General features: G+C 36.8%; 4 non-coding genes across 4 annotated transcripts; all 4 read right to left on the bottom strand.

The window, feature by feature from the left end:
* Window positions 1–7,438: 7,438 nt before the first annotated feature.
* On the bottom strand, window positions 7,439–7,510 carry TRNAC-GCA (transfer RNA cysteine (anticodon GCA)). The gene has a single exon. It is a non-coding gene; the product is annotated as a tRNA-Cys (tRNA).
* Window positions 7,511–10,292: 2,782 nt separating this feature from the next.
* TRNAC-GCA (transfer RNA cysteine (anticodon GCA)) lies at window positions 10,293–10,364 on the bottom strand. Its single transcript has one exon. It is a non-coding gene; the product is annotated as a tRNA-Cys (tRNA).
* Window positions 10,365–11,247: 883 nt separating this feature from the next.
* On the bottom strand, window positions 11,248–11,319 carry TRNAS-GCU (transfer RNA serine (anticodon GCU)). Its single transcript has one exon. It is a non-coding gene; the product is annotated as a tRNA-Ser (tRNA).
* A 5,617-nt stretch (window positions 11,320–16,936) lies between these two features.
* Window positions 16,937–17,008, bottom strand: TRNAC-ACA (transfer RNA cysteine (anticodon ACA)). Its single transcript has one exon. It is a non-coding gene; the product is annotated as a tRNA-Cys (tRNA).
* Window positions 17,009–27,093: the final 10,085 nt, after the last annotated feature.

The following is a 27,093-nucleotide window of genomic DNA, read 5'->3' as shown; positions in this document are numbered from 1 at the left end:
ACAGGAAAAGTAGTTCCAAACAGAAGAGGATCAGAGGCTCAACTGGCAGGCAAGTAAGCAGCATGGTCTGCTGAAGGTAAGTCCACCCAAGCATTATGAGCCCGGCGCTTCCAGCGCTGGGACTGGGCATATTTATGAGCCTGGTGCCTCTGGCGCCAGGACTGGGTCCAAAAGGTCCCAATTGGGACTGGTTGGCACTCGGAACCTGGGTTATGGATCTGCTTCCAAGGGAGTTGGGAAAACCCTGACCTTTTGGAAGCAGAGATCATGACAATTGAAGAGGGTATATGGTTATGAAACGGGGACTTCTTGAACTGCATTCCTACGCTCTACCACTGAGTTAAACCCTTGAATGCTGAAAACTGCCCTTTTTTAAAAAGGTGATAGAGTGGGTGACTGTATGGAACTTGTAGAACTAATGACATCAGTGCACTTCTGGTCAGCTGTACAAATTAATACATTTCATTAAGGGCATATTATTGGTTTCCACCACAGTTTTATAACATTCATATGAGCTTCCAATGGACTATTTCAAACTGATAATATCACCAGTAGAACTTGGGTGAATGTAAAACACAGCTTGTATCATACGAAGAAATCCTAAACAGTTTCATGGTGTTTACCCTATATTTCAGGAGATGATCAGGAGTATTTCAAATGTAGAAATGTGTTGCTCATTACATAAAATGCTAAGATTGTAAATGTTTACTTCAATTTATTTAATTAAAAACATATTTCTACAGGTAAAACAGTTGGACAAGGGGGCACCCAGATTTGAACTAGGGACCTTTTGACCTGCAGTGAAATGCTCTACCCCTGAGCTATACCCCCATTTCTGAAATGTTCACCTTTATTTATTCAGTAATATGTACAAAGTGGACGCAACATGCAATCACCATCAAAGCAATGCATTTGCAGCCACCAAACCATCCTTATAAGTGTATGAGGTGCAAAGGATGTACTTTATCTGCCTTGGTAAAATACAGTGAGGTTTCCATTGCAAGAATTCATACATTTCGTATCACATGTAGTTCTTGGAACATGGAAAAAAAACTTTTGTCAAATGCACAAATTCTGCAAAATCTAACTGCTTCTCTACTGCAGTTTGTTGATTTTGTGCTAAGAGCATAGTTAAACCCAATTGTTCATTGTTTTGTATATGAAATGATGATATATCTTATTGTTTCTTACAGTGCATTAGGTTGAAAAACATTCTAACAGGATCTATTGAAGAGGGTATATGGTTATTAAACAGGGACTTCTTGAACTGCATTCCTACGCTCTACCACTGAGTTAAACCCTTGAATGCTGAAAACTGCCCTTTTTTAAAAAGGTGATAGAGTGGGTGACTGTATGGAACTTGTAGAACTAATGACATCAGTGCACTTCTGGGCAGCTGTATAAATTAATACATTTCCTTAAGGGCATATTATTGGTTTCCACCACAGTTTTATAACATTCATATGAGCTTCCAATGGACTATTTCAAACTGATAATATCACCAGTAGAACTTGGGTGAATGTAAAACACAGCTTATATCATATGAAGAAATCCTAAACAGTTTCATGGTGTTTACCCTATGTTTGCAGAGATGATCAGGAGTATTTCAAATGTAGAAATGTGTTGCTCATTACATAAAATGCTAAGATTGTAAATGTTTTCTTCAATTTATTTAATAAAAAAAATATTTCTACAGGTAAAACAGTTGAACAAGGGGTCACCCAAATTTGAACTAGAGACCTCTAGATCTGGAGTCAAATGCTCTACCACTGAGCTATACCCCCAGTTCTGAAAAGTTCCCCTTTATTAATTCAGTGATATGTTCAAAGTGCAAGCAACATGCAATCACCATCATAGCAATGCATTTGCAGCCACCAAACCCTCCTTATAAGTATATGAGGTGCAAAGGATGTCCTTTATCTGCCTTGGTAAAATACAGTGAGGTTTCCATTGCAAGAATTCATACATTTCGTATCACATGTAGATCTTGGAACATGGAAAAAAAATTTTTGTCAAATGAACAAATTCTGCAAAACGTAACTGCTTCTCTACTGCAGTTTGTTGATTTTGGGCTAAGAGCATAGTTAAACCCAATGTTCATTGTTTTGTATATGAAATGATGATATATCCTATTGTTTCTTACAGTGCATTGGGTTGAAAAACATTTTAACAGGATCTATTGAAGAGGGTATATGGTTATGAAACTGGGACTTCTTGAACTACACTCCTACGCTCTACCACTGACATAAACCCTTGAATGTTGAAAACTGCCCTTATTAAAAAAGATGATAGAGTGGGTGACTCTATGGAACTTGTAGAACTAATGACATCAGTGCACTTCTGGTCAGCTGTACAAATTAATACATTTCATTAAGGGCATATTATTGGTTTCCACCACAGTTTTATAACATTCATAAGAGCTTCCAATGGACTATTTCAAACTGATCATATCACCAGTAGAACTTGGGTGAATGTAAAACACAGCTTGTATCATATGAAGAAATCCTAAACAGCGTAATGGTGTTTACATTATGTTCCAGGTAATGATCAGGAATATTTCAAATGTAGAAATGTGTTGCTCATTACATAAAATGCTAAGATTGTAAATGTTTACTTCAATTTATTTAATTAAAAACATATTTCTAGAGGTAAAACAGTTGGACAAGGGGGCACCCAGATATGCACTAGGAACCTTTTGATCTGCAGTGAAATGCTCTACCCCTGAGCTATATACCCCCATTTCTGAAACGTTCACCTTTATTTATTCAGTAATATGTACAAAGTGGAAGCAACATGCAATCACCATGAAAGCAAAGCATTTTCAGCCACCAAACCCTCCTTATAAGTATATGGGGTGCGAAGGATGTCCTTTATCTGCCTTGGTAAAATACAGTGAGGTTTCCAAGAATTCATACATTTCGTATCACATGTAGATCTTGGAACATGGAAAAAAAATCTTTTGTCAAATGCACAAATTCTGCAAAATGTAACTGCTTCTCTACTGCAGTTTGTTGATTTTGTGCCAAGAGCATAGTTAAACCCAATTGTTCATTCTTTTGTATATGAAATGATGATATATCTTATTGTTTCTTACAGTGCATTGGGTTGAAAAATATTTTAACAGGATCTATTGAAGAGGGTATATGGTTATGAAACAGGGACTTCTTGATCTGCATTCCTACGCCCTACCACTGAGTTAAACCCTTGAATGCTGAAAACTGCCCTTGTTTCAAAAGGTGATAGAGTGGTTGACTGTATGGAACTTGTAGAACTAATGACATCAGGGCACTTCTGGTCAGCTGTACAAATTAATACATTTCATTAAGGGCATATTATTGGTTTCCACCACAGTTTTATAACATTCATATGAGCTTCGAATGGACTATTTCAAACTGATAATATCACCAGTAGAACTTAGGTGAATGTAAAACACAGCTTGTATCATATGAAGAAATCCTAAACAGTTTCCTGGTGTTTACCCTATGTTTCAGGAGATGATCAGGAGTATTTCAAATGTAGAAATGTGTTGCTCATTACATAAAATGCTAAGATTGTAAATCTTTTCTTCAATTTATTTAATTAAAAAAATATTTCTACAGGTAAAACAGTTGGACAAGGGGGAACCCAGACTTGAACTGGGGACCTTTTGATCTGCAGTGAAATGCTCTACCCCTGAGCTATACCCCCATTTCTGAAATGTTCACCTTTATTAATTCAGTGATATGTGCAAAGTGCAAGCAACATGCAATCACCATCATAGCAATGCATTTGCAGCCACCAAACCCTCCTTATAAGTATAAGGGGTACAAAAGATGTCCTTTATCTGCCTTGGTAAAATACAGTGAGGTTATCATTGCAAGAATTCATACATTTCGTATCACATGTAGATCTTGGAACATGGAAAAAAAAACTTTGTCAAATGCACAAATTCTGCAAAACGTAACTGTTTCTCTACTGCATTTTTTTGATTTTGTGCTAAGAGCATAGTTAAACCCAAATGTTCATTGTTTTGTATATGAAATGATAATATATCTTATTGTTTCTTACAGTGAATTGGGTTGAAAAACATTGAACAGGATCTATTGAAGAGGGTATATGGTTATGGAACAGGGACGTCTTGAACTACACTCCTACGCTCTACCACTGACATAAACCCTTGAATGTTGAATACTGCCCTTTTTTAAAAAGGTGATAGAGTGGGTGACTGTATGGAACTTGTAGAACTAATGACATCAGTGCCCTTCTCGTCAGCTGTACAAATTAATACCTTTCATTAAGGGCATATTATTGGTTTCCACCACAGTTTTATAACATTCATATGAGCTTCCAATGGAATATTTCAAACGGATCATATCACCAGTAAAATTTGGGTGAATGTAAAACACAGCTTGTATCATATGAAGAAATCCTAAACAGATTAATGGTGTTTACCCTATGTTTCAGGTGATGATCAGGAGTATTTCAAATGTAGAAATGTGTTGCTCATTACATAAAATGCTAATATTGTAAATGTTTACTTCAATTTATTTAATTAAAAAATATTTCTACAGGTAAAACAGTTGGACAAGGGGGCACCCAGATTTGAAGTAGGGACCTTTTGATCTGCAGTGAAATGCTCTACCCCTGAGCTATACCCCCATTTCTGAAATGTTCACCTTTATTAATTCAGTAAAAATTTAATTCAGTAAAAAGTACAAAGTGTAAGCAACATGCAATCACCATCAAAGCAGTGCATTTTCAGCCACCAAACCCTCCTTATAAGTATATGGGGTGTGAAGGATGTCCTTTATCTGCCTTGGTAAAATACAGTGAGGTTTCCATTGCAAGAATTCATACATTTCGTATCACATGATCTTGGAACATGGAAAAACATATTTTGTCAAATGCACAAATTCTGCAAAATGTAACTGCTTCTCTACTGCAGTTTGTTGATTTTGTGCTAAGAGCATAGTTAATGAGCATAGTTCATTGTTTTGTATATGAAATGATGATATATCCTATTGTTTCTTAAAGTGCATTGGTTTGAAAAACATTTTAACAGGATCTATTGAAGAGGGTATATGGTTATGAAACAGGGACTTCTTGATCTGCATTCCTACGCCCTACCACTGAGTTAAACCCTTGAATGCTGAAAACTGCCCTTGTTTAAAAAGGTGATAGAGTGGTTGACTGTATGGAACTTGTAGAACTAATGACATCAGGGCACTTCTGGTCAGCTGTACAAATTAATACATTTCATTAAGGGCATATTATTGGTTTCCACCACAGTTTTATAACATTCATATGAGCTTCCAATGGACTATTTCAAACTGATAATATCACCAGTAGAACTTGGGTGAATGTAAAACACAGCTTGTATCATATGAAGAAATCCTAAACAGTTTCCTGGTGTTTACCCTATGTTTCAGGAGATGATCAGGAGTATTTCAAATGTAGAAATGTGTTGCTCATTACATAAAATGCTAAGATTGTAAATGTTTTCTTCAATTTATTTAATTAAAAAAATATTTCTACAGGTAAAACAGTTGAACAAGGGGGCACCCGTATTAGAACTAGGGACCTCTTGATCTGCAGTCAAATGCTCTACCACTGAGCTATACCCCCAGTTCTGAAAAGTTCCCCTTTATTAATTGAGTAATATGTACAAAGTGCAAGCAACATGCAATCACCATCAAAGCAATGCATTTTCAGCCACCAAACCCTCCTTATAAGTATATGAGCTGCGAAGAATGTCCTTTATCTGCCTTGGTAAAATACAATGAGGTTTCCATTGCAAGAATTCATACATTTCATATCACATGTAGATCTTGGAACATGGAAAAAAAAATATTTTGCCAAATGCACAAATTCTGCAAAATGTAACTGCTTCTCTACTGCAGTTTGTTGATTTTGTGCTAAGAGCATAGTTAAACCCAATTGTTCATTGTTTTGTATATGAAATGATGATAAATCCTATTGTTTCTTACAGTGCATTGGGTTGAAAAACATTTTAACAGGATCTATTGAAGAGGGTATATGGTTATGAAACAGGGACCTCTTCAACTACACTCCTACGCTCTACCACTGACATAAACCCTTGAATGTTGAAAACTGCCCTTTTTAAAAAAGGTGATAGAGTGGGTGACTCTATGGAACTTGTAGAACTAATGACATCAGTGCACTTCTGGTCAGCTGTACAAATTAATAAATTTCATTAATGGCATATTATTGGTTTCCACCACAGTTTTATAACATTCATATGAGCTTCCAATGGACTATTTCAAACGAATAATATCACCAGTAGAACTTGGGTGAATGTAAAACACAGCTTGTATCATATGAAGAAATCCTAAACAGTTTCATGGTGTTTACCCTATATTTCAGGAGATGATCAGGAGTATTTCAAATGTAGAAATGTGTTGCTCATTACATAAAATGCTAAGATTGCAAATGTTTTATTCAATTTATTAAAAAAAATATTTCTACAGGTAAAACAGCTGAACAAAGGGGCACCCAGATTTGAACTAGGGACCTCTTCATCTACAGTCAAATGCTCTACCACTGAGCAATACCCCCAGTTCTGAAAACTTCACCTTTATTAATTCAGTAATATGTACAAAGTGCAAGCAACATGCAATCACCATCAAAGCAATGCATTTCCAGCCACCAAACCCTCCTTATAAGTATATGGGGTGCGAAGGATGTCCTTTATCTGACTTGGTAAAATACAGTGAGGTTTCCATTGCAAGAATTCATACATTTCGTATCACATGTAGATCTTGGAACATGGAAAAAAAACTTTTGTCAAATGCACACATTCTGCAAAACGTAACTGTTTCTCTACTGCATTTTGTTGATTTTGTGCTAAGAGCATAATTAAACCCAATTGTTCATTGTTTTGTTTATGAAATGATGATATATCTTATTGTTTCTTACAGTGCATTGGGTTAAAACATACACTTTAACAGGATCTATTGAAGAGGGTATATGGTTATGAAACATGAACTTCTTGAAAAGCCCTCCTACGCTCTACCACTTACATAAACCCTTGAATGCTGAAAACTGCCCTTTCTTAAAAAGGTGATAGAGTGGGTAACTGTATGGAACTTGTAGAACTAATGACATCAGTGCACTTCTGGTCAGCTGTACAAATTAATACATTTCATTAAGGGCATATTATTGGTTTCCACCACAGTTTTATAACATTCATATGAGCTTCCAATGGACTATTTCAAACTAATCATATCACCAGTAGAAATTGGGTGAATGTAAAACACAGCGTGTATCATATGAAGAAATCCTAAACAGTTTAATGGTGTTTACCCTATGTTTCAGGTGATGATCAGGAGTATTTCAAATGTAGAAATGTGTTGCTCATTACATAAAATGCTAAGATTGTAAATGTTTACTTCAATTTATTTAATTAAAAAAATATTTCTACAGGTAAAACAGTTGAACAAGGGGGCACCCAGATTTGAACTAGGGACCTCTTGATCTGCAGTCAAATGCTCTATCACTGAGCTATACCCCCAGTTCTCAAATGTTCACTTTTATTAATTCAGTAATATGTACAAAGTGCAAGCAACATGCACTCACCATCAACGCAATGCATTTTCAGCCACCAAACCCTCCTTATAAGTAATGGGGTGCGAAGGATGTCCTTTATCTGCCTTGGTAAAATACAGTGAGGTTTCCATTGCAAGAATTCATACATTTTGTATCACATGTAGATCTTGGAACATGGAAAACAAATCTTTTGTCAAATGCACAAATTCTGCAAAATGTAACTGCTTCTCTACTGCAGTTTCTTGATTTTGTGCTAAGAGCATAGTTAAACCCAATTGTTCATTGTTTTGTATATGAAATGATGATATATCCATTTGTTTCTTACAGTGCATTGGGTTGAAAAACATTTTAACAGGATCTATTGAAGAGGGTATATGGTTATGAAACAGCGACTTCTTGAACTACACTCCTACGCTCTACCACTGACATAAACCCTTGAATGTTGAAAACTGCCCTTTTTTAAAAAGGTGATAGAGTGGGTGACTGAATGGAACTTGTAGAACTAATGACATCGGTGCACTTCTGGTCAGCTGTACAAATTAATACATTTCATTAAGGGCATGTTATTGGTTTGCACCACAGTTTTATAACATTCATATGAGCTTCCAATGGACTATTTCAAACTGATAATATCACCAGTAGAACTTGGGTGAATGTAAAACACAGCTTGTATCATATGAAGAAATCCTAAACGGTTTCATGGTGTTTACCCTATGTTTCAGGAGATGATCAGGAGTATTTCTAATGTAGAAATGTGTTGCTCATTACATAAAATGCTAAGATTGTAAATGTTTTCTTCAATTTATTTAATTATAAAAATATTTCTACAGGTGAAACAGTTGAACAAGGAGGCACCCAGATTTGAACTAGGGACCTCTTGATCTGTAGTCAAATGCTCTACCACTGAGCTATACCCCAGTTCTGAAAAGTTCACATTTATTAGTTCAGTAATATGTACAAAGTACAAGCAATATGCAATCACCATGAAAGCAATGCATTTTCAGCCACCAAACCCTCCTTATAAGTGTATGGGGTGCGAAGGATGTCCTTTATCTGCCTTGGTAAAATACAGTGAGGTTTCCATTGCAAGAATTCATACATTTCGTATCACATGTAGATCTTGGAACATGAAAAAAAAATCTTTTGTCAAATGCACAAATTCTGCAAAATGTAACTGCTTCTCTACTGCAGTTTGTTGATTTTGTGCTAAGAGCATAGTTAAACCCAATTGTTCATTGTTTTGTATATGAAATGATTATATATCTTATTGTTTCTTACAGTGCATTGGGTTGAAAAACATTTAACAGGATCTATTGAAGAGGGTATATGGTTATGAAACAGGGACTTCTTGAACTACACTCCTACGCTCTACCACTGACATAAACCCTTGAATGTTGAAAACTGCCCTTTTTTAAAAAGGTGAGAGAGTGGGTGACTCTAAGGAACTTGTAGAACTAATGGCATCAGTGCACTTCTGGTCAGCTGTACAAATTAATACATTTCATTAAGGGCATATTATTGGTTTCCACCACAGTTTTATAACATTCATAAGAGCTTCCAATGAACTATTTCAAACTGATCATATCACCAGTAGAACTTGGGTGAATGTAAAACACAGCTTGTATCATATGAAGAAATCCTAAACAGCTTAATGGTGTTTACCCTATGTTTCAGGTGATGATCAGGAGTATTTCAAATGTAGAAATGTGTTGCTCATTACATAAAATGCTAAGATTGTAAATGTTTACTTCAATTTATTTAATTAAAAACATATTTCTACAGGTAAAACAGTTGAACAAGGGGTCACCCAGATTTGAACAAGGGACCTCTTGATCTGCAGGCAAACGCTCTACCACTGAGCTATACCCCCAGTTCTGAAAAATTCCCCTTTATTAATTCAGTAATATGTACAAAGTGCAAGCAACATGCAATCACCATCAAAGCAATGCATTTTCAGCCACCAAACCCTCCTTATAAGTATATGAGGTGCAAAGGATGTCCTTTATCTGCCTTGGTAAAATACAGTGAGGTTTCCATTGCAAGAATTCATACATTTCGTATCACATGTAGATCTTGGAACATGGAAAAAAAATCTTTTGCCAAATGCACAAAGTCTGCAAAATGTAACTGCTTCTCTACTACAGTTTGTTGATTTTGTGCTAAGAGCATAGTTAAACCCAATGTTCATTGTTTTGTATATGAAATGATGATATATCCTATTGTTTCTTACAGTGCATTGGGTTGAAAAACATTTTAACAGGATCTATTGAAGAGGGTATATGGTTATGAAACAGGGACTTCTTGAACTACACTCCTACGCTCTACCACTGACATAAACCATTGAATGTTGAAAACTGCCCTTTTTAAAAAAGATGATAGAGTGGGTGACTTTATGGAACTTGTAGAACTAATGACATCAGTGCACTTCTGGTCAGCTGTACAAATTAATACATTTCATTAAGGGCATATTATTGGTTTCCACCACAGTTTTATAACATTCATATGAGCTTCCAATGGACTATTTCAAACTAATAATATCACCAGTAGAACTTGGGTGAATGTAAAACACAGCTTGTATCATATGAAGAAATCCTAAACAGTTTCATGGTGTTTACCCTATATTTCAGGAGATGATCAGGAGTATTTCAAATGTAGAAATGTGTTGCTCATTACATAAAATGCTAAGATTGTAAATGTTTTATTCAATTCATTTAAAAAAATATTTCTACAGGTAAAACAGCTGAACAAGGGGGCACCCAGATTTGAACTAGGGACCTCTTGATCTGCAGTCAAATGCTCTACCACTGAGCGATACCCCCAGTTCTGAAAAGCTCACCTTTATTAATTCAGTAATATGTACAAAGTGCAAGCAACATGCAATCACCATCAAAGCAATGCATTTCCAGCCACCAAACCCTCCTTATAAGTATATGGGGTGCGAAGGATGTCCTTTATCTGACTTGGTAAAATACAGTGAGGTTTCCATTGCAAGAATTCATACATTTCGTATCACATGTAGATCTTGGAACATGGAAAAAAAACTTTTGTCAAATGCACAAATTCTGCAAAACGTAACTGTTTCTCTACTGCATTTTGTTGATGTTGTGCTAAGAGCATAGTTAAACCCAATTGTTCGTTGTTTTGTATATGAAATGATGATATATCTTATTGTTTCTTACAGTGCATTGGGTTAAAACATACATTTTAACAGGATCTATTGAAGAGGGTATATGGTTATGAAACATGAACTTCTTGAAAAGCCCTCCTACGCTCTACCACTGACATAAACCCTTGAATGATGAAAACTGCCCTTTTTTAAAAAGGTGATAGAGTGGGTGACTGTATGGAACTTGTAGAACTAATGACATCAGTGCACTTCTGGTCAGCTGTACAAATTAATACATTTCATTAAGGGCATATTATTGGTTTCCACCACAGTTTTATAACATTCATATGAGCTTCCAATGGACTATTTCAAACTAATCATATCACCAGTAGAACTTGGGTGAATGTAAAACACACTGTGTATCATATGAAGAAATCCTAAACAGTTTAATGGTGTTTACCCTATGTTTCAGGTGATGATCAGGAGTATTTCAAATGTAAAAATGTTTTGCTCATTACATAAAATGCTAAGATTGTAAATGTTTACTTCAATTTATTTAATTAAAAAAATATTTCTACAGGTAAAACAGTTGAACAAGGGGGCACCCAGATTTGAACTAGGGACCTCTTGATCAGCAGTCAAATGTTCTATCACTGAGCTATACCCCCAGTTCTGAAAAGTTCCCTTTTATTTATTCAGTAATATGTACAAAGTGCAAGCAACATGCAATCACCATCAAAGCAATGCATTTTCAGCCACCAAAACCCTCCTTATAAGTATATGGGGTGCGAAGGATGTCCTTTATCTGCCTTGGTAAAATACAGTGAGGTTTCCATTGCAAGAATTCATACATTTTGTATCACATGTAGATCTTGGAACATGGAAAACAAATCTTTTGTCAAATGCACAAATTCTGCAAAATGTAACTTCTTCTCTACTGCAGTTTGTTGATTTTGTGCTAAGAGCATAGTTAAACCCAATTGTTCATTGTTTTGTATATAAAATGATGATATATCCTTTTGTTTCTTACAGTGCATTGGGGTGAAAAACATTTTAACAGGATCTATTGAAGAGGGTATATGGTTATGAAACAGCGACTTCTTGAACTACACTCCTACACTCTACCACTGACATAAACCCTTGAATGTTGAAAACTGCCCTTTTTTAAAAAGGTGATAGAGTGGGTGACTGTATGGAACTTGTAGAACTAATGACATCAGTGCACTTCTGGTCAGCTGTACAAATTAATACATTTTATTAAGGGCATATTATTGGTTTCCACCACAGTTTTATAACATTCATATGAGCTTCCAATGGACTATTTCAAACTGATAATATCACCAGTAGAACTTGGGTGAATGTAAAACACAGCTTGTATCATACGAAGAAATCCGAAACAGTTTCATGGTGTTTACCCTATGTTTCAGGAGATGATCAGGAGTATTTCAAATGTAGAAATGTGTTGCTCATTACATAAAATGCTAAGATTGTAAATGTTTACTTCAATTTATTTAATTAAAAACATATTTCTACAGGTAAAACAGTTGGACAAGGGGGGCACCCAGATTTGAACTAGGTACCTTTTGATCTGCAGTGAAATGCTCTACCCCTGAGCTATACCCCCATTTCTGAAATGTTCACCTTTATTTATTCAGTAATATGTACAAAGTGCAAGCAACATGCAATCACCATCAAAGCAATGCATTTTCAGCCACCAAACCCTCCTTATAAGTATAAGGGGTACAAAAGATGTCCTTTATCTGCCTTGGTAAGATACAGTGAGGTTTCCATTGCAAGAATTCATACATTTCGTATCACATGTAGATCTTGGAACATGGAAAAAAAATATTTTGTCAAATGCACAAATTCTGCAAAATGTAACTGCTTCTCTACTGCAGTTTGTTGATTTTGTGCTAAGAGGATAGTTAAACCCAATTGTTCATTGTTTTGTATATGAAATTATGATATATCTTATTGTTTCTTACAGTGCATTCGGTTAAAAAATACATTTTAACAGGATCTATTGACGAGGGTATATGGTTATGAAACAGGAACTTCTTGAAAAGCCCTCCTACACTCTACCACTGACATAAACCCTTGAATGCTGAAAACTGCCCTTTTTTAAAAAGGTGATAGAGTGGGTGACTGTATGGAACTTGTAGAACTAATGACATCAGTGCACTTCTGGTCAGCTGTACAGATTAATACCAATAGTTAACCAAATTAACTATTGGTTTCCACCACAGTTTTATCACATTCATATGAGCTTCCAATGGACTATTTCAAACTAATCATATCACCAGTAGAACTTGGGTGAATGTAAAACACAGCTTGTATCATATGAAGAAATCCTAAACAGTTTAATGGTGTTTACCCTATGTTTCAGGTGATGATCAGGAGTATTTCAAATGTAGAAATGTGTTGCTCATTACATAAAATGCTAAGATTGTAAGTGTTTACTTAATTAAAAAAAATATGTCTACAGGTAAAACAGTTGAACAAGGAGGCACCCAGATTTGAACTAGGGACCTCTTGATCTACAGTCAAATGCTCTACGACTGAGCTATACCCCCAGATCTGAAAAGTTCACTTTTATTAATTTAGTAATATGTACAAAGTGCAAGCAACATGCAATCACCATCAAAGCAATGCATTTCCAGCCACCAAACCCTCCTTATAAGTATATGGGGTGCGAAGGATGTCCTTTATCTGACTTGGTAAAATACTGGGAGGTTTCCATTGCAAGAATTCATACATTTCGTATCACATGTAGATCTTGGAACATGGAAAAAAAACTTTTGTCAAATGCACACATTCTGCAAAACGTAACTGTTTCTCTACTGCATTTTGTTGATTTTGTGCTAAGAGCATAGTTAAACCCAATTGTTCATTGTTTTGTATATGAAATGATGATATATCTTATTGTTTATTACAGTGCATTGGGTTAAAACATACATTTTAACAGGATCTATTGAAGAGGGTATATGGTTATGAAACATGAACCTCTTGAAAAGCCCTCCTACGCTCTACCACTGACATAAACCCTTGAATGCTGGGTGATAGAGTGGGTGACTGTATGGAACTTGTAGAACTAATGACATCAGTGCACTTCTGGTCAGCTGTACAAATTAATACATTTCATTAAGGGCATATTATTGGTTTCCACCACAGTTTTATAACATTCATATGAGCTTCCAATGGACTATTTCAAACTGATAATATCACCAGTAGAACTTGGGTGAATGTAAAACACAGCTTGTATCATATGAAGAAATCCTAAACAGTTTCATGGTGTTTACCCTATGTTTCAGGAGATGATCAGGAGTATTTCTAATGTAGGAATGTGTTGCTCATTACATAAAATGCTAAGATTGTAAATGTTTTCTTCAATTAAAAACATATTTCTACAGGTAAAACAGTTGAACAAGGGGGCACCCAGATTTGAACTAGGGACCTCTTGATCTGCAGTGAAATGCTCTACCACTGAGCTATACCCCCATTTCTGAAAAGTTCTCTTTTATTAATTCAGTAATATGTACAAAGTGCAAGCAACATGCAATCACCATCAAAACAATGCATTTTCAGCCACCAAACCCTCCTTATAAGTATAAGTGGTACAAAAGATGTCCTTTATCTGCCTTGGTAAAATACAGTGAGGTTTCCATTGCAAGAATTCATACATTTCGTATCACATGTAGATCTTGGAACATGGAAAAAAATATTTTGTCAAATGCACACATTCTGCAAAATGTAACTGCTTCTCTACTGCAGTTTGTTGATTTTGTGCTAAGAGCATAGTTAATCCCAATTGTTTATTGTTTTGTATATGAAATGATGATATATCCGATTGTTTCTTACAGTGCATTGGGTTGAAATACATTTTAACAGGATCTATTGAAGAGGGTATATGGTTATGAAACAGGGACTTCTTGAACTACACTCCTACGCTCTACCACTGACATAAATCCTTGAATGTTGAAAACTGCCCTTTTTTAAAAAGGTGATAGAGTGGGTGACTCTATGGAACTTGTAGAACTAATGACATCAGTGCAATTCTGGTCAGCTGTACAAATTAATACATTTCATTAAGGGCATATTATTGGTTTCCACCACAGTTTTATAACATTCATAAGAGCTTCCAATGGACTATTTCAAACTGATCATATCACCAGTAGAACTTGGGTGAATGTAAAACACAGCTTGTATCATATGAAGAAATCCTAAACAGCTTAATGGTGTTTACCCTATGTTTCAGGTGATGATCAGGAGTATTTCAAATGTAGAAATGTGTTGTTCATTACATAAAATGCTAAAATTGTAAATGTTTACTTCAATTTATTTAATTAAAAACATATTTCTACAGGTAAAACAGTTGGACAAGGGGGCACCCAGATTTGAACTAGGGACCTTTTGATCTGCAGTGAAATGCTCTACCCCTGAGCTATACCCCCATTTCTGAAATGTTCACCTTTATTTATTCAGTAATATGTACAAAGTGGAAGCAACATGCAATCACCATCAAAGCAATGCATTTTCAGCCACAAAACCCTCCTTATAAGTATAAGGGGAACAAAAGATGTCCTTTATCTGCCTTGGTAAAATACAGTGAGGTTTCCACTGCAAGAATTCATACATTTCGTATCACATGTAGATCTTGGAACATGGAAAAAAAACGTTTGTCAAATGCACAAATTCTGCAAAACGTAACTGCTTCTCTACTGCATTTTGTTGATTTTGTGCTAAGAGCATAGTTAAACCCAATTGTTCATTGTTTTTTATATGAAATGATGATATATCCTATTGTTTCTTACAGTGCATTGGGTTGAAAAACATTTTAACAGGATCTATTGAAGAGGGTATATGGTTATGAACCAGGGACTTCTTGAAAAGCACTTCTACGCTATACCACTGACATAAACCCTTACATGCTGAAAACTGCCCTTTTTTAAAAAGGTGATAGAGTGGGTGACTGTATGGAACTTGTAGATCTAATGACATCGGTGCACTTCTGGTCAGCTGTACAAATTAATACATTTCATTAAGGGCATATTATTGGTTTCCACCACAGTTTTATAACATTCATATGAACTTCCAATGGACTATTTCAAACTGATAATATCACCAGTAGAACTTGGGTGAATGTAAAACACAGCTTGTATCATATGAAGAAATCCTAAACAGTTTCATGGTGTTTACCCTATGTTTCAGGAGATAATCAGGAGTATTTCTAATGTAGAAATGTGTTGCTCATTACATAAAATGCTAAGATTGTAAATGTTTTCTTCAATTTATTTAATTAGAAAAATATTTCTACAGGTAAAACAGTTGAACAAGGGGGCACCCAGTTTTGAACTAGGGAACTCTTGATCTGCAGTGAAATGCACTACCACTGAGCTATACCCCATTTCTGAAAAGTTCACCTTTATTAATTCAGTAATATGTACAAAGTACAAGCAACATGCAATCACCATCAAAGCAATGCATTTTCAGCCACAAAACCCTCCTTATAAGTATATGGGGTGCGAAGGATGTCCTTTATCTGCCTTGGTAAAATACAGTGAGGTTTCCATTGCAAGACTTCATACATTTCTTATCACATGTAGATCTTGGAACATGGAAAAAAAATCTTTTGTCAAATGCACAAATTCTGCAAAATTTAACTGCTTCTCTACTGCAGTTTGTTGATTTTGTGCTAAGAGCATAGTTAAACCCAATTGTTCATTGTTTTTTATATGAAATGATGATATATCCTATTATTTCTTACAGTGCATTGGGTTGAAAAACATTTTAACAGGATCTATTGAAGAGGGTATATGGTTATGAAACAGGGACTTCTTGAAAAGCACTCCTACGCTCTACCACTGACATAAACCCTTGAATGCTGAAAACTGCCCTTTTTGAAAAAGGTGATAGAGTGGGTGACTGTATGGAACTTGTAGAACTAATGACATCAGTGCACTTCTGGTCAGCTGTACAAATTAATAAATTTCATTAAGGGCATGTTATTGGTTTGCACCACAGTTTTATAACATTCATATGAGCTTCCAATGGACTATTTCAAACTGATAATATCACCAGTAGAAACTGGGTGAATGTAAAACACAGCTTGTATCATATGAAGAAATCCTAAACAGTTTCATGGTGTTTACCCTATGTTTCAGGAGATGATCAGGAGTATTTCTAATGTAGAAATGTGTTGCTCATTACATAAAATGCTAAGATTGTAAATGTTTTCTTCAATTTATTTAATTATAACAATATTTCTACAGGTAAAACAGTTGAAAAAGTGGGCACCCAGATTTGAACTAGGGACCTCTTGATCTGTAGTCAAATGCTCTACCAATGAGCTATACCCAAGTTCTGCAAAGTTCACCTTTATTAGTTCAGTAATATGTACAAAGTACAAGCAACATACAATCACCATCAAAGCAATGCATTTTCAGCCACAAAACCCTCCTTATAAGTGTATGGGGTGTGAAGGATGTCCTTTATCTGCCTTGGTAAAATACAGTGAGGTTTCCATTGCAAGAATTCATACATTTGGTATCACATGTAGATCTTGGAACATGGAAAAAAAATCTTTTGTCAAATGCACAAATTCTGCAAAATGTAACTGCTTCTCTACTGCAGTTTGTTGATTTTGTGCTAAGAGCATAGTTAAACCCAATTGTTCATTGTTTTGTATATGAAATGATGATATATCCTATTGTTTCTTACAGTGCATTGAGTTGAAAAACATTTTAACAGGATCTATTGACAAGGGTATATGGTTATGAAACAGGGACTTCTTGAACTGCACTCCTACGCTCTACCACTGAGTTAAACCCTTGAATGCTGAAAACTGCCCTTTTTTAAAAAAGTGATAGAGTGGGTGACTGTATGGAACTTGTAGAACTAATGACATCAGTGCACTTCTGGTCAGCTGTACAAATTAATACATTTCATTAAGGGCATATTATTGGTTTCCACCACAGTTTTATAACATTCATATGAGCTTCCAATGGACTATTTCAAACTGATAATATCACCAGTAGAACTTGGGTGAATGTAAAACACAGCTTGTATCATATGAAGAAATCCTAAACAGTTTCATGGTGTTTACCCTATGTTTCAGGAGATAATCAGGAGTATTTCTAATGTAGAAATGTGTTGCTCATTACATAAAATGCTAAGATTGTAAATGTTTTCTTCAATTTATTTAATTAGAAAAATATTTCTACAGGTAAAACAGTTGAGCAAGGGGGCACCCAGTTTTGAACTAGGGAACTCTTGATCTGCAGTGAAATGCTCTACCACTGAGCTATACCCCAGTTCTGAAAAGTTCGCCTTTATTAATTCAGTAATATGTACAAAGTACAAGCAACATGCAATCACCATCAAAGCAATGCATTTTCAGCCTCAAAACCCTCCTTATAAGTGTATGGGGTGCGAAGGATGTCCTTTATCTGCCTTGGTAAAATACAGTGAGGTTTCCATTGCAAGAATTCATACATTTCTTATGACATGTAGATCTTGGAACATGGAAAAAAAATCTTTTGTCAAATGCACAAATTCTGCAAAATGTAACTGCTTCTCTACTGCAGTTTGTTGATTTTGTGCTAAGAGCATAGTTAAACCCAATTGTTCATTGTTTTTTATATAAAATATGATATATCCTATTGTTTCTTACAGTGCATTAGGTTGAAAAACATTTTAACATGATCTATTGAAGAGGGTATATGGTTATGAAACAGGGACTTCTTGAACTACACTCCTATGCTCTACCACTGACATAAACCGTTGAATGTTGAAAACTGCCCTTTATTAAAAAGGTGATAGAGTGGGTGCCTCTATGGAACTTGTAGAACTAATGACTTCAGTGCACTTCTGGTCAGCTGTACAAATTAATACATTTCATTAAGGGCATATTATTGGTTTCCACCACAGTTTTATAACATTCATATGAGCTTCCAATGGATTTTTTCAAACTGATAATATCACCAGTAGAACTTGGGTGAATGTAAAACACAGCTTGTATCATAGAAAGAAATCCAAAACAGGTTAATGGTGTTTACCCTATGTTTCAGGAGATGATCAGGAGTCTTTCACATGTAGAAATGTGTTGCTCATTACATAAAATGCTAAGATTGTAAATGTTTTCTTCAATTTATTTCTACAGGTAAAACAGTTGGACAAGGGGGCACCCAGATTTGAACTAAGGACCTCGAGATCTGCAGTCAAATCCTCTACCACTGAGCAATACCCCCCTTTCTGAAATGTTCACCTTTATTTATTCAGTAATATGTACAAAGTGGAAGCAACATGCAATCACCATCAAATCAATGCATTTTCAGCCACCAAACCCTCCTTATAAGTATAAGGGGTACAAAAGATGTCCTTTATCTGCCTTGGTAAAGTACAGTGAGGTTTCCATTGCAAGAATTCATACATTTCGTATCACATGTAGATCTTGGAACATGGAAAAAAAATCTTTTGTCAAATGCACAAATTCTGCAAAATGTAACTGGTTCTCTACTGCAGTTTGTTGAATTTGTGCTAAGAGCATAGTTAAACCCAATTGTTCATTGTTTTGTATATGAAATGATGATATATCGTATTGTTTCTTACAGTGCATTGGGTTGAAAAACATTTTAACAGGATCTATTGAAGAGGGTATGTGGTTATGAAACAGTGACTTCTTGAACTGCATTCCTACGCTCTACCTCTGAGTTAAACCCTTGAATGCTGAAAACTGCCCTTTTTTAAAAAGGTGATAAAGTGGGTGACTGTATGGAACTTGTAGAAGTACTGACATCAGTGCACTTCTGGTCAGCTGTACAAATTAATACATTTCATTAAGGGCATATTATTGGTTTCCACCACAGTTTTATAACATTCATATGAGCTTCCAATGGACTATTTCAAACTGATAATATCACCAGTAGAACGTGGGTGAATGTAAAACACAGCTTGTATCATATGAAGAAATCCTAAACAGTTTCATGGTGTTTACCTTATGTTTCAGGAGATGATGAGGAGTATTTCAAATGTAGAAATGTGTTGCTCATTACATAAAATGCTAAGATTGTAAATGTTTTCTTCAATTTATTTAATTAAAAACATATTTCTACAGTAAAACAGTGGAACAATGGGGCACCCAGATTTGAACTAGGGACCTCTTGATCTGCAGTCAAATGGTCTACCACTGAGCTATACCCCCAGTCCTGAAAAGTTCACCTTTATTAATTCAGTAATATGTACAAAGTGTAAGCAACATGCAATCACCATCAAAGCAATGCATTTTCAGCCACCAAACCCTCCTTATAAGTATAAGGGGTACAAAATATGTCCTTTATCTGCCTTGGTAAAATACAGTGAGGTTTCCATTGCAAGAATTCATACATTTTGTATCACATGAAGATCTTGGAACATGGAAAAAAAACGTTTGTCAAATGCACAAATTCTGCAAAACGTCACTGCTTCTCTACTGCATTTTGTTGATTTTGTGCTTAGAGCATAGCTAAACCCAATTGTTCATTGTTTTGTATATTAAATGATGATATATCTTATATTTTCTTACAGTGCATTGGGTTGAAAAACATTTTAACCGGATCTATTGAAGAGGTTATATGGTTATGAAACAGGGATTTCTTGAACTGCTTCCTACCCTCCACCACTGACATAAACCCTTGAATGCTGAAAACTGCCCTTTTTTAAAAAAGGGATAGAGTGGGTGACTGGATGGAACTTGCAGAACTAATGACATCAGTGCACTTCTGGTCAGCTGTACAAATTAATACATTTCATTAAGGGCATATTATTGGTTTCCACCACAGTTTTATAACATTCATATGAGCTTCCAATGGACTATTTCAAACTGATAATATCACCAGTAGAACTTGGGTGAATGTAAAACACAGCTTGTATCATATGCAGAAATCCTAAACAGCTTAATGGTGTTTACCCTATGTTTCAGGTGATGATCAGGAGTATTTGAAATGTAGAAATGTGTTGCTCATTACATAAAATGCTAAGATTGTAAATGTTTACTTCAATTTATTTAATTAAAAAATATTTCTACATGTAAAACAGTTGGGCAAAGGGGCACCCAGATTTGAACTAGGGATGTCACGATATTGATTTTTTTGACGGTATGATAACCTTCATTTGAAATGACGGTATACCGCGGTTATCGCAGTATAGCGCGCACGTGTGTATAAGCATTGTCTTAAATATTATTTTGACAGGAAGAGTCACATTTTCAACAAGACACCATACACAAACAAGAAAACATCACCAAGATGTTGTCTTAGTTCTTCTTACAAACATTTATTTTAGTTTTAACTCAACGGAGCAGGAGGTCCTATTTAACTTTGTAAACCAATACAACCTTTTTAGAAGTTTAATTAAAGAAGGAGGATGCCAAGACATGTGTGACACTAGGGTCTCAAAGTAGGATAGCTGGAAGGTTTTAAAAGTCAATCAACTGCAGGCATAGCTCTGGGCAATCACCCAGACCAGACTATCGTTTTTCAAGATCTACCTGCCATCACAAAAGGAAGAACGCCCAATTTGCAAATTCAATATGTTTTGTTCCTTCTGAACAATGATGGTCAGAGAAGGGGTGCCCAGGGGTTATGCCAAAACTTTTGGTTTGCTGAATTATGTTTTAGCTACACTACCAAGGTAAAACTGTCAAAAAGATCATATATCTGCTTACTCAAAGTCTGAAAAAATTCTAGGTATTAGAACGCAAGTCTGAGTGACCAGCAAACAAACCACTTCCGTTTTAGAAAAATAAAAAAAAATCACAAATTATGATGCATAAATACCAGCATGTTTACATGCTCTGTAGATAGTCTGCTCCTAAAAGGAGATAATATGTAGCCACTGCTACTGAATACACGTTCAGAAGGAACACTAGTTGCTGGGATGCATAGGTATTTTTGGGCTAGGTGTGACAGAATGGGTAATTCCTTTTGATGTTGTTTCCACCAAATGAGCGGATCCTCATTTCCCTGAAGGATTGGCAGAGCTTTGTAGTGTTTGACTTGAGCAATGATTGCTGCTTCTGGTTCAGAGTCTGCTGCCATAGAAGTGGACTGTTTCACACTTTCTGTGATTTCCCACAGTAAATCATGTAGACCTTTTCTGGGATTAACATCAATTGTTTTTTTGCTTGCTACTACTGGAGTTGGTGATGGAACGCCAAGGCTTTGCAGCTGCTGCTCACTCTGTTGTTCTTCACTACCTTGGGGGGTCCCATTTCTTGTGATGGTGGCAGTGGTAAAATCTGATTCCCGATCCTCACCTTCTTCCAGGCTGTGTTTTTCTTGTAAAGCATTTTCTTTTATTGCTTCTGTTGTATCAGACACATTACTGAGGAAGTGTTCTTTGAACCTTGGATCCAGGAATGAACAGATGTCAAGCAACAATCGTGTTTCAGGTGCCTCGTATCTACTGCTCAGGTCTGCTGCAATAGTTTCTTTCATTTCTCTCGCTAGTGGACGATCAGTGGGAGCACAAACCAGAACATTATTCAATATATGATTTAATATTGGTCTGATTGCTGATGCGGTGACACGTGTGCCACTAGCAAGGGAATCTGTGAACATGTGGACTGATCCAAGTACTAATGAAATGTCCTCAAGGTTCGTCATGTCATTTTGTTTTGGCATCAAATGCCAGAGATTTCTATCTGCCGCAAGAACTGCACACACCGCTTGCTGCTGCTCAGTGAAGCGCTCTATCATGTCGTATGTTGAGCCCCACCTTGTGACTACATCGTGAATCAGGGAATGTTTAGGAACGTTGAGATCAGTTTGTTTTAAGGTTAGCTCTCGTCTTTTCTTCCAGCTGCGGCTGAATGACTCAACCAGCCGTCTGCAACTTTTCACTGCTGTGTCAACGCGCTGAATTTTTAAACACTTTTGAATGCCTAAATTTAAGTTGTGGCCAAAGCAGCTTAAGTGTGGTACTTTAAGTACCTGTTGAAATGCTTTCTTCATGTTTGAGGCGTTATCTGTGCCAATACATGTAAGTCTATTAATGTCTACCTGCCATTGTTGTAACATGCCTTCAAATATTTCAGCTATGTGTTCTGCAGTATGGTCTTCAGGCACATACAGTGTCTCCAAGCAGTGAGACTGCATGACCCACTCTGATGAGATGTGGTGGAGTGTCAGGCTAATGTATGGCTCCCCTTTGCCACCATTGCTTGTCCAAAGATCTGTAGTTGCTGCAAACCACCTGGCTCTGCCAACAGCTTCCTGCACTTCATTTCTCAAAGCTGAATACAATTTTGGGATTTCTTTTCCAGAAAAAAATGTTCGCGATGGAAGTTCGTATTTAGGGTTCAGCTGGTTTACTAAATGCTTGAAACCTGGTCTTTCTACTATGTAATAGGGAACCATATCTTTTGCAATGAAGAAAGCAACAGCAGCATTCATTTGTTTTGCAGATTTAGAGGTACGGTCATATTTCTTTTGCTTCTCAAACATTTTTTCCATTGTATATTGAGTGAGGTTTTCTGGGGATTGGCGGCACCACTGCAAATGCAAATGCAAAAAAATTAACTCAAAAGTAAACTAAGGTAGGTAAGTTAAATTCATCTACATGTGGACAGCCCCACACACCAGCGCCAAGGCAGCAGCACCTCACCAGTTCAAGCTGGGCCTGTGTGATGCAGTGCACTGCACTAGTGCGCAATGCACATGTTAAGCTCCTAATCATGATGATTTTATTTGGTGATGAACGTTAAGTTTAAAACTAAAAATACCTTTGTACTGGATGATGCTTCTGTGGAGTCTGCTGCAGTAGTGAAAGTGGCAGGATGAGCAAGTTGTTTCCTTTTGATGGACGGCTGGGTTTCTAGAAAAAGGGCTGGATGATGCTCTCGATGATGCGTAAACATATTAGATGTGTTTCCACCCTTAGCTGAAATTTTTTTGGCACAGGCACGGCAAATGGGAAAGCCATCTTCTTTTATTTCTCCTCTGATTTTAGCGTAGCCAAAGTAGTTCCACACTGCTGAAGTTCTACGTTTCATGGGAGGGTACAGCAGCATTTCCTCACATGATGGGCCGGCGGTGTCGGTAGTGTCATGGTGTTCATCTACCTCTTCCATCATTGTTGGATTTGGTTGCTTTCACTACTTCGCCTAACAGTTGCTCTAGCTGCACTTGTATAAATCTGCCTCACTATTTGACCCTGAAATTGGAAATAAAATAGCCTTATTGACTTTTGATTCAGTCTGTGGCAGTGATTGTACAGTTACAGTACTATTCAACATCAACAAGTCACTAACTCTGATAGATTCAAGTTATTAGTCTAACTGTGAGGTCAATCCCCTCTCCTTTTAAGTAGAACCATACAAGTGCTTTTAGACTGACACACACCTAATGTGATGTCTGATGTGACATTTTACTTTACATGTCACAGACAGGAAATGGAATACATAAGGGTGAGACAAAGAAATACATACAGGTGGGTGGGCCCGGGGCCGCCGATTGAAGGCTCTTAAATAATCTGTGGCTACTGGCTATAATATAACGAGCCCCACCCACCAGCTGTATTTCTTTTGTCTCCATTATAATGTAAAAAAGAAAAGTGGAGATCCTTTTTTTGTTCCATTATAATGTCTACTCTACTCCAACAGGTGCGTGCCTCTGAATGCCATAGTCAGTCTAGTGACAAAGAAGGATTGGGAATTGGGATAGGCAAATGTGCATTTAGTGTTTCAGATCCCTGCTGGAAATCCATCTTGTGTCTTGAATCAAGAGTCAAAAGAGATGGCCACCCAGCATGGATGTGAAACACTACATGCCCAATTACCGATGGCCTGCGAAATGCCGTAGCTAAGAAGTGGCTGGAACAGATGATTGTTAAGCCAATGACTGAGGTGATAATACAGGAGGAAACTGACAGCCGCAGGGATCAAGCAAAGTCTGCAAACACAGCTATAAGTCGACTCCCAGAATGCAAAATAATGTCGACCTGAAAAATCTATTTAAGACCACTATACTTTCAGTGATTTGAAGAGATGTAATAAAATAAGTTGTGTAATAACAAACAGATATGCAGATTCTTTGCAACAAACCTCTACTATTTGGTGCATGTATACGATCATACGAGGTTAGGTTTTTAATTATTAACATATGACCCGTGAGGTAACTCGCTCACAAAGATCTTTTGTAGGACAGACTCATTTGGATGGGTAGTGGCATAGTAGTGCTGCACCAAACTTACCTTCTAACCACAATGTTAAATCATACCGGTTGGTAAGCCTGCAAGGGTCTTGGACCCTCGCAGATGTTAACACAGGGCAACAGGCCCAATCACAGAGTGTGGTTGGGGAACAAGGGGGGCAAATTGAAGGCAGGGGTGGACTGGACCAAAAGGGGCCCTGGAAATAATGTTCAAAGTGGCCCCATATTACACATTTTCAACAAGCCCAACCCTTTTCCCATGAGAAAATGTGGAAATAAAATATGTTATCACACAAAAGAGGCCCAGAGTGCAGAGGCCTACTGGAAAATCTCCAGAGTTCTCTATAGGCCAGTACACCCCTGATTGAAGGTACTGGGAATGAGTTGGAGGTTGGAATAGGAGTGAGTCTGCAAGTGCTAGAAGCGCGTTTGCAACGACAACAAAAAGTAGCCTACTTGTCCGGCATATAGTGGCAACACAATCAATAGGCCCACACAAGGCCCTTCTCCCGCTAGCAGTAGTCAGCTCATTTCTTCCTCTCTGCCCCACACATCTTACCTCAATTGTAACATGAGATGCGGAAGGCGGCGGCGCTCTGCTTTCCTACAGGCTCTCAGCCAATGCACTCTCCCCTCTGATGTACTACAAGAGGAAAATTAAATTCTTTCACCAAGGCTAGAAAAGAACAAATAGGCAGAATACATTTTACACCTTGCCCAATGAGTGTGTCCTGGTCCTTAAAACCTTCCCCTCCCAAACATGTTCCCTTCCCTCACTGCAATCTTGACATGTGGAGGACCCTTTTTTAAAATACTGGCTGGGCCCATCACTATACAGTCACACACGCATATCAGATTTCATTCTTTTATTGAATAGTACTGGTGTATTCATACATTACTGTAGCTGTAAATCAGTTCATGATATTGGAGTTTATATTTTAATCATCTAACAGAGGTAAAGTGCATACTTGCACCATTTAGTAATATACACGTGCATAATATATACCAACCAATTAATGATGCATGGGTGTATGCATAACGCAGTTCATATGCAAGTGTATGTATGTCCTTTCAAATGATATAGTTGCAACTATTCACACCAGGGTGCATGATATAGCAATCAAGAATATCTCCTAGATGAATTGTAGGGTGTATGCAAATATCAATTAGTAAGATCAGGGGGTTGCATACGAGGAGGTAAGTATATATTCTGTCCTTGTATCCAGAAGACTCGCCTGGTGCAAACATGCAGGTTTGGTTCATGTTTTGCTGTGCACCAACCCCCCTGCACAGAACTGTCGTGCACTCATTTGTGTATCGCTGGATTATATGCGGGCGAGGGCATTTCATCGAAAAAGGGCTAGGCCACCGGTTGAATAGCGCGCTCCCATTTACAACTGGCAGCTTCTCCATTTTTGTGCAATTTGCATTTTTAAAATGCAGAATATGTACATTTTCTAAGGAAAACAGTTCCTTCGTATTCAGTCCATAATAATGTGTTTGTGTGTGTGAGGGTTGCCTCCTTTAATTAACGAATGGACGCTCCGAGGGGCTAAATCAAGGATGTGCAGTAGAAGCAAGCTCACTACCACAAACCTACTCGAACAATCTTTCACATAGTGTCCCCCATCCATGACTAAGAAAATAAAGCAAAGTCTGCTGTGTGCAAATCATTTCAACATTCAACGTCGACTGGCATATATATATATATACTGTAATATATACTATATTTCTTCCAGAAGCGATGGCAACTGATAAGAAAAGATAATTGTTTAATTAGATAAGAGAGACATACATGTTTCCGCCTGGCATTGCGATTAGCAGAAAGCTAATTATGGGCGTTTTGTGATTAGAGGGATTATAAATTAGATATTAATCTGACTCCGGATTGATCCATTCATAGTTTCATCTTTTAGGAAAACACTTAATTGGAAGGCTGCTTGCGCCAGCAGGCGGAAGGTGCATTAATTAACCCCCATTTTGATCTGCTTGAGGTACAATGAAATACATTTCAAATGCGTTAGTTCAAATCAGCTGGTCATTGTTCTTTTGGTACTTCATCCAACTGCTAGGATCACAGTCAGAAAAGAGCAATATATTTGCAGTGAATTCTCACCCTAAGAGCAAATGTAACTTGCAATGTTAAAGTGTACAACCTTTGTATGTGTGCAGGGGCCACAATTGAAGCACTCGTGTTTACACCGTATTGCATGGAGCAACAGTAAACACAAGACGTGATGACGCTCCTTTCCCGTA

The sequence above is a fragment of the Ambystoma mexicanum genome, unplaced genomic scaffold (assembly GCF_040938575.1).
Source record: "Ambystoma mexicanum isolate Mex_15411 unplaced genomic scaffold, UKY_AmexF1_1 Mex_scaf66, whole genome shotgun sequence".
Lineage (NCBI taxonomy): Eukaryota > Metazoa > Chordata > Amphibia > Caudata > Ambystomatidae > Ambystoma > Ambystoma mexicanum.
The sequence above is the reverse complement of the archived record's forward strand: the minus strand, read 5'-3'. Positions and strand labels throughout refer to the sequence as shown.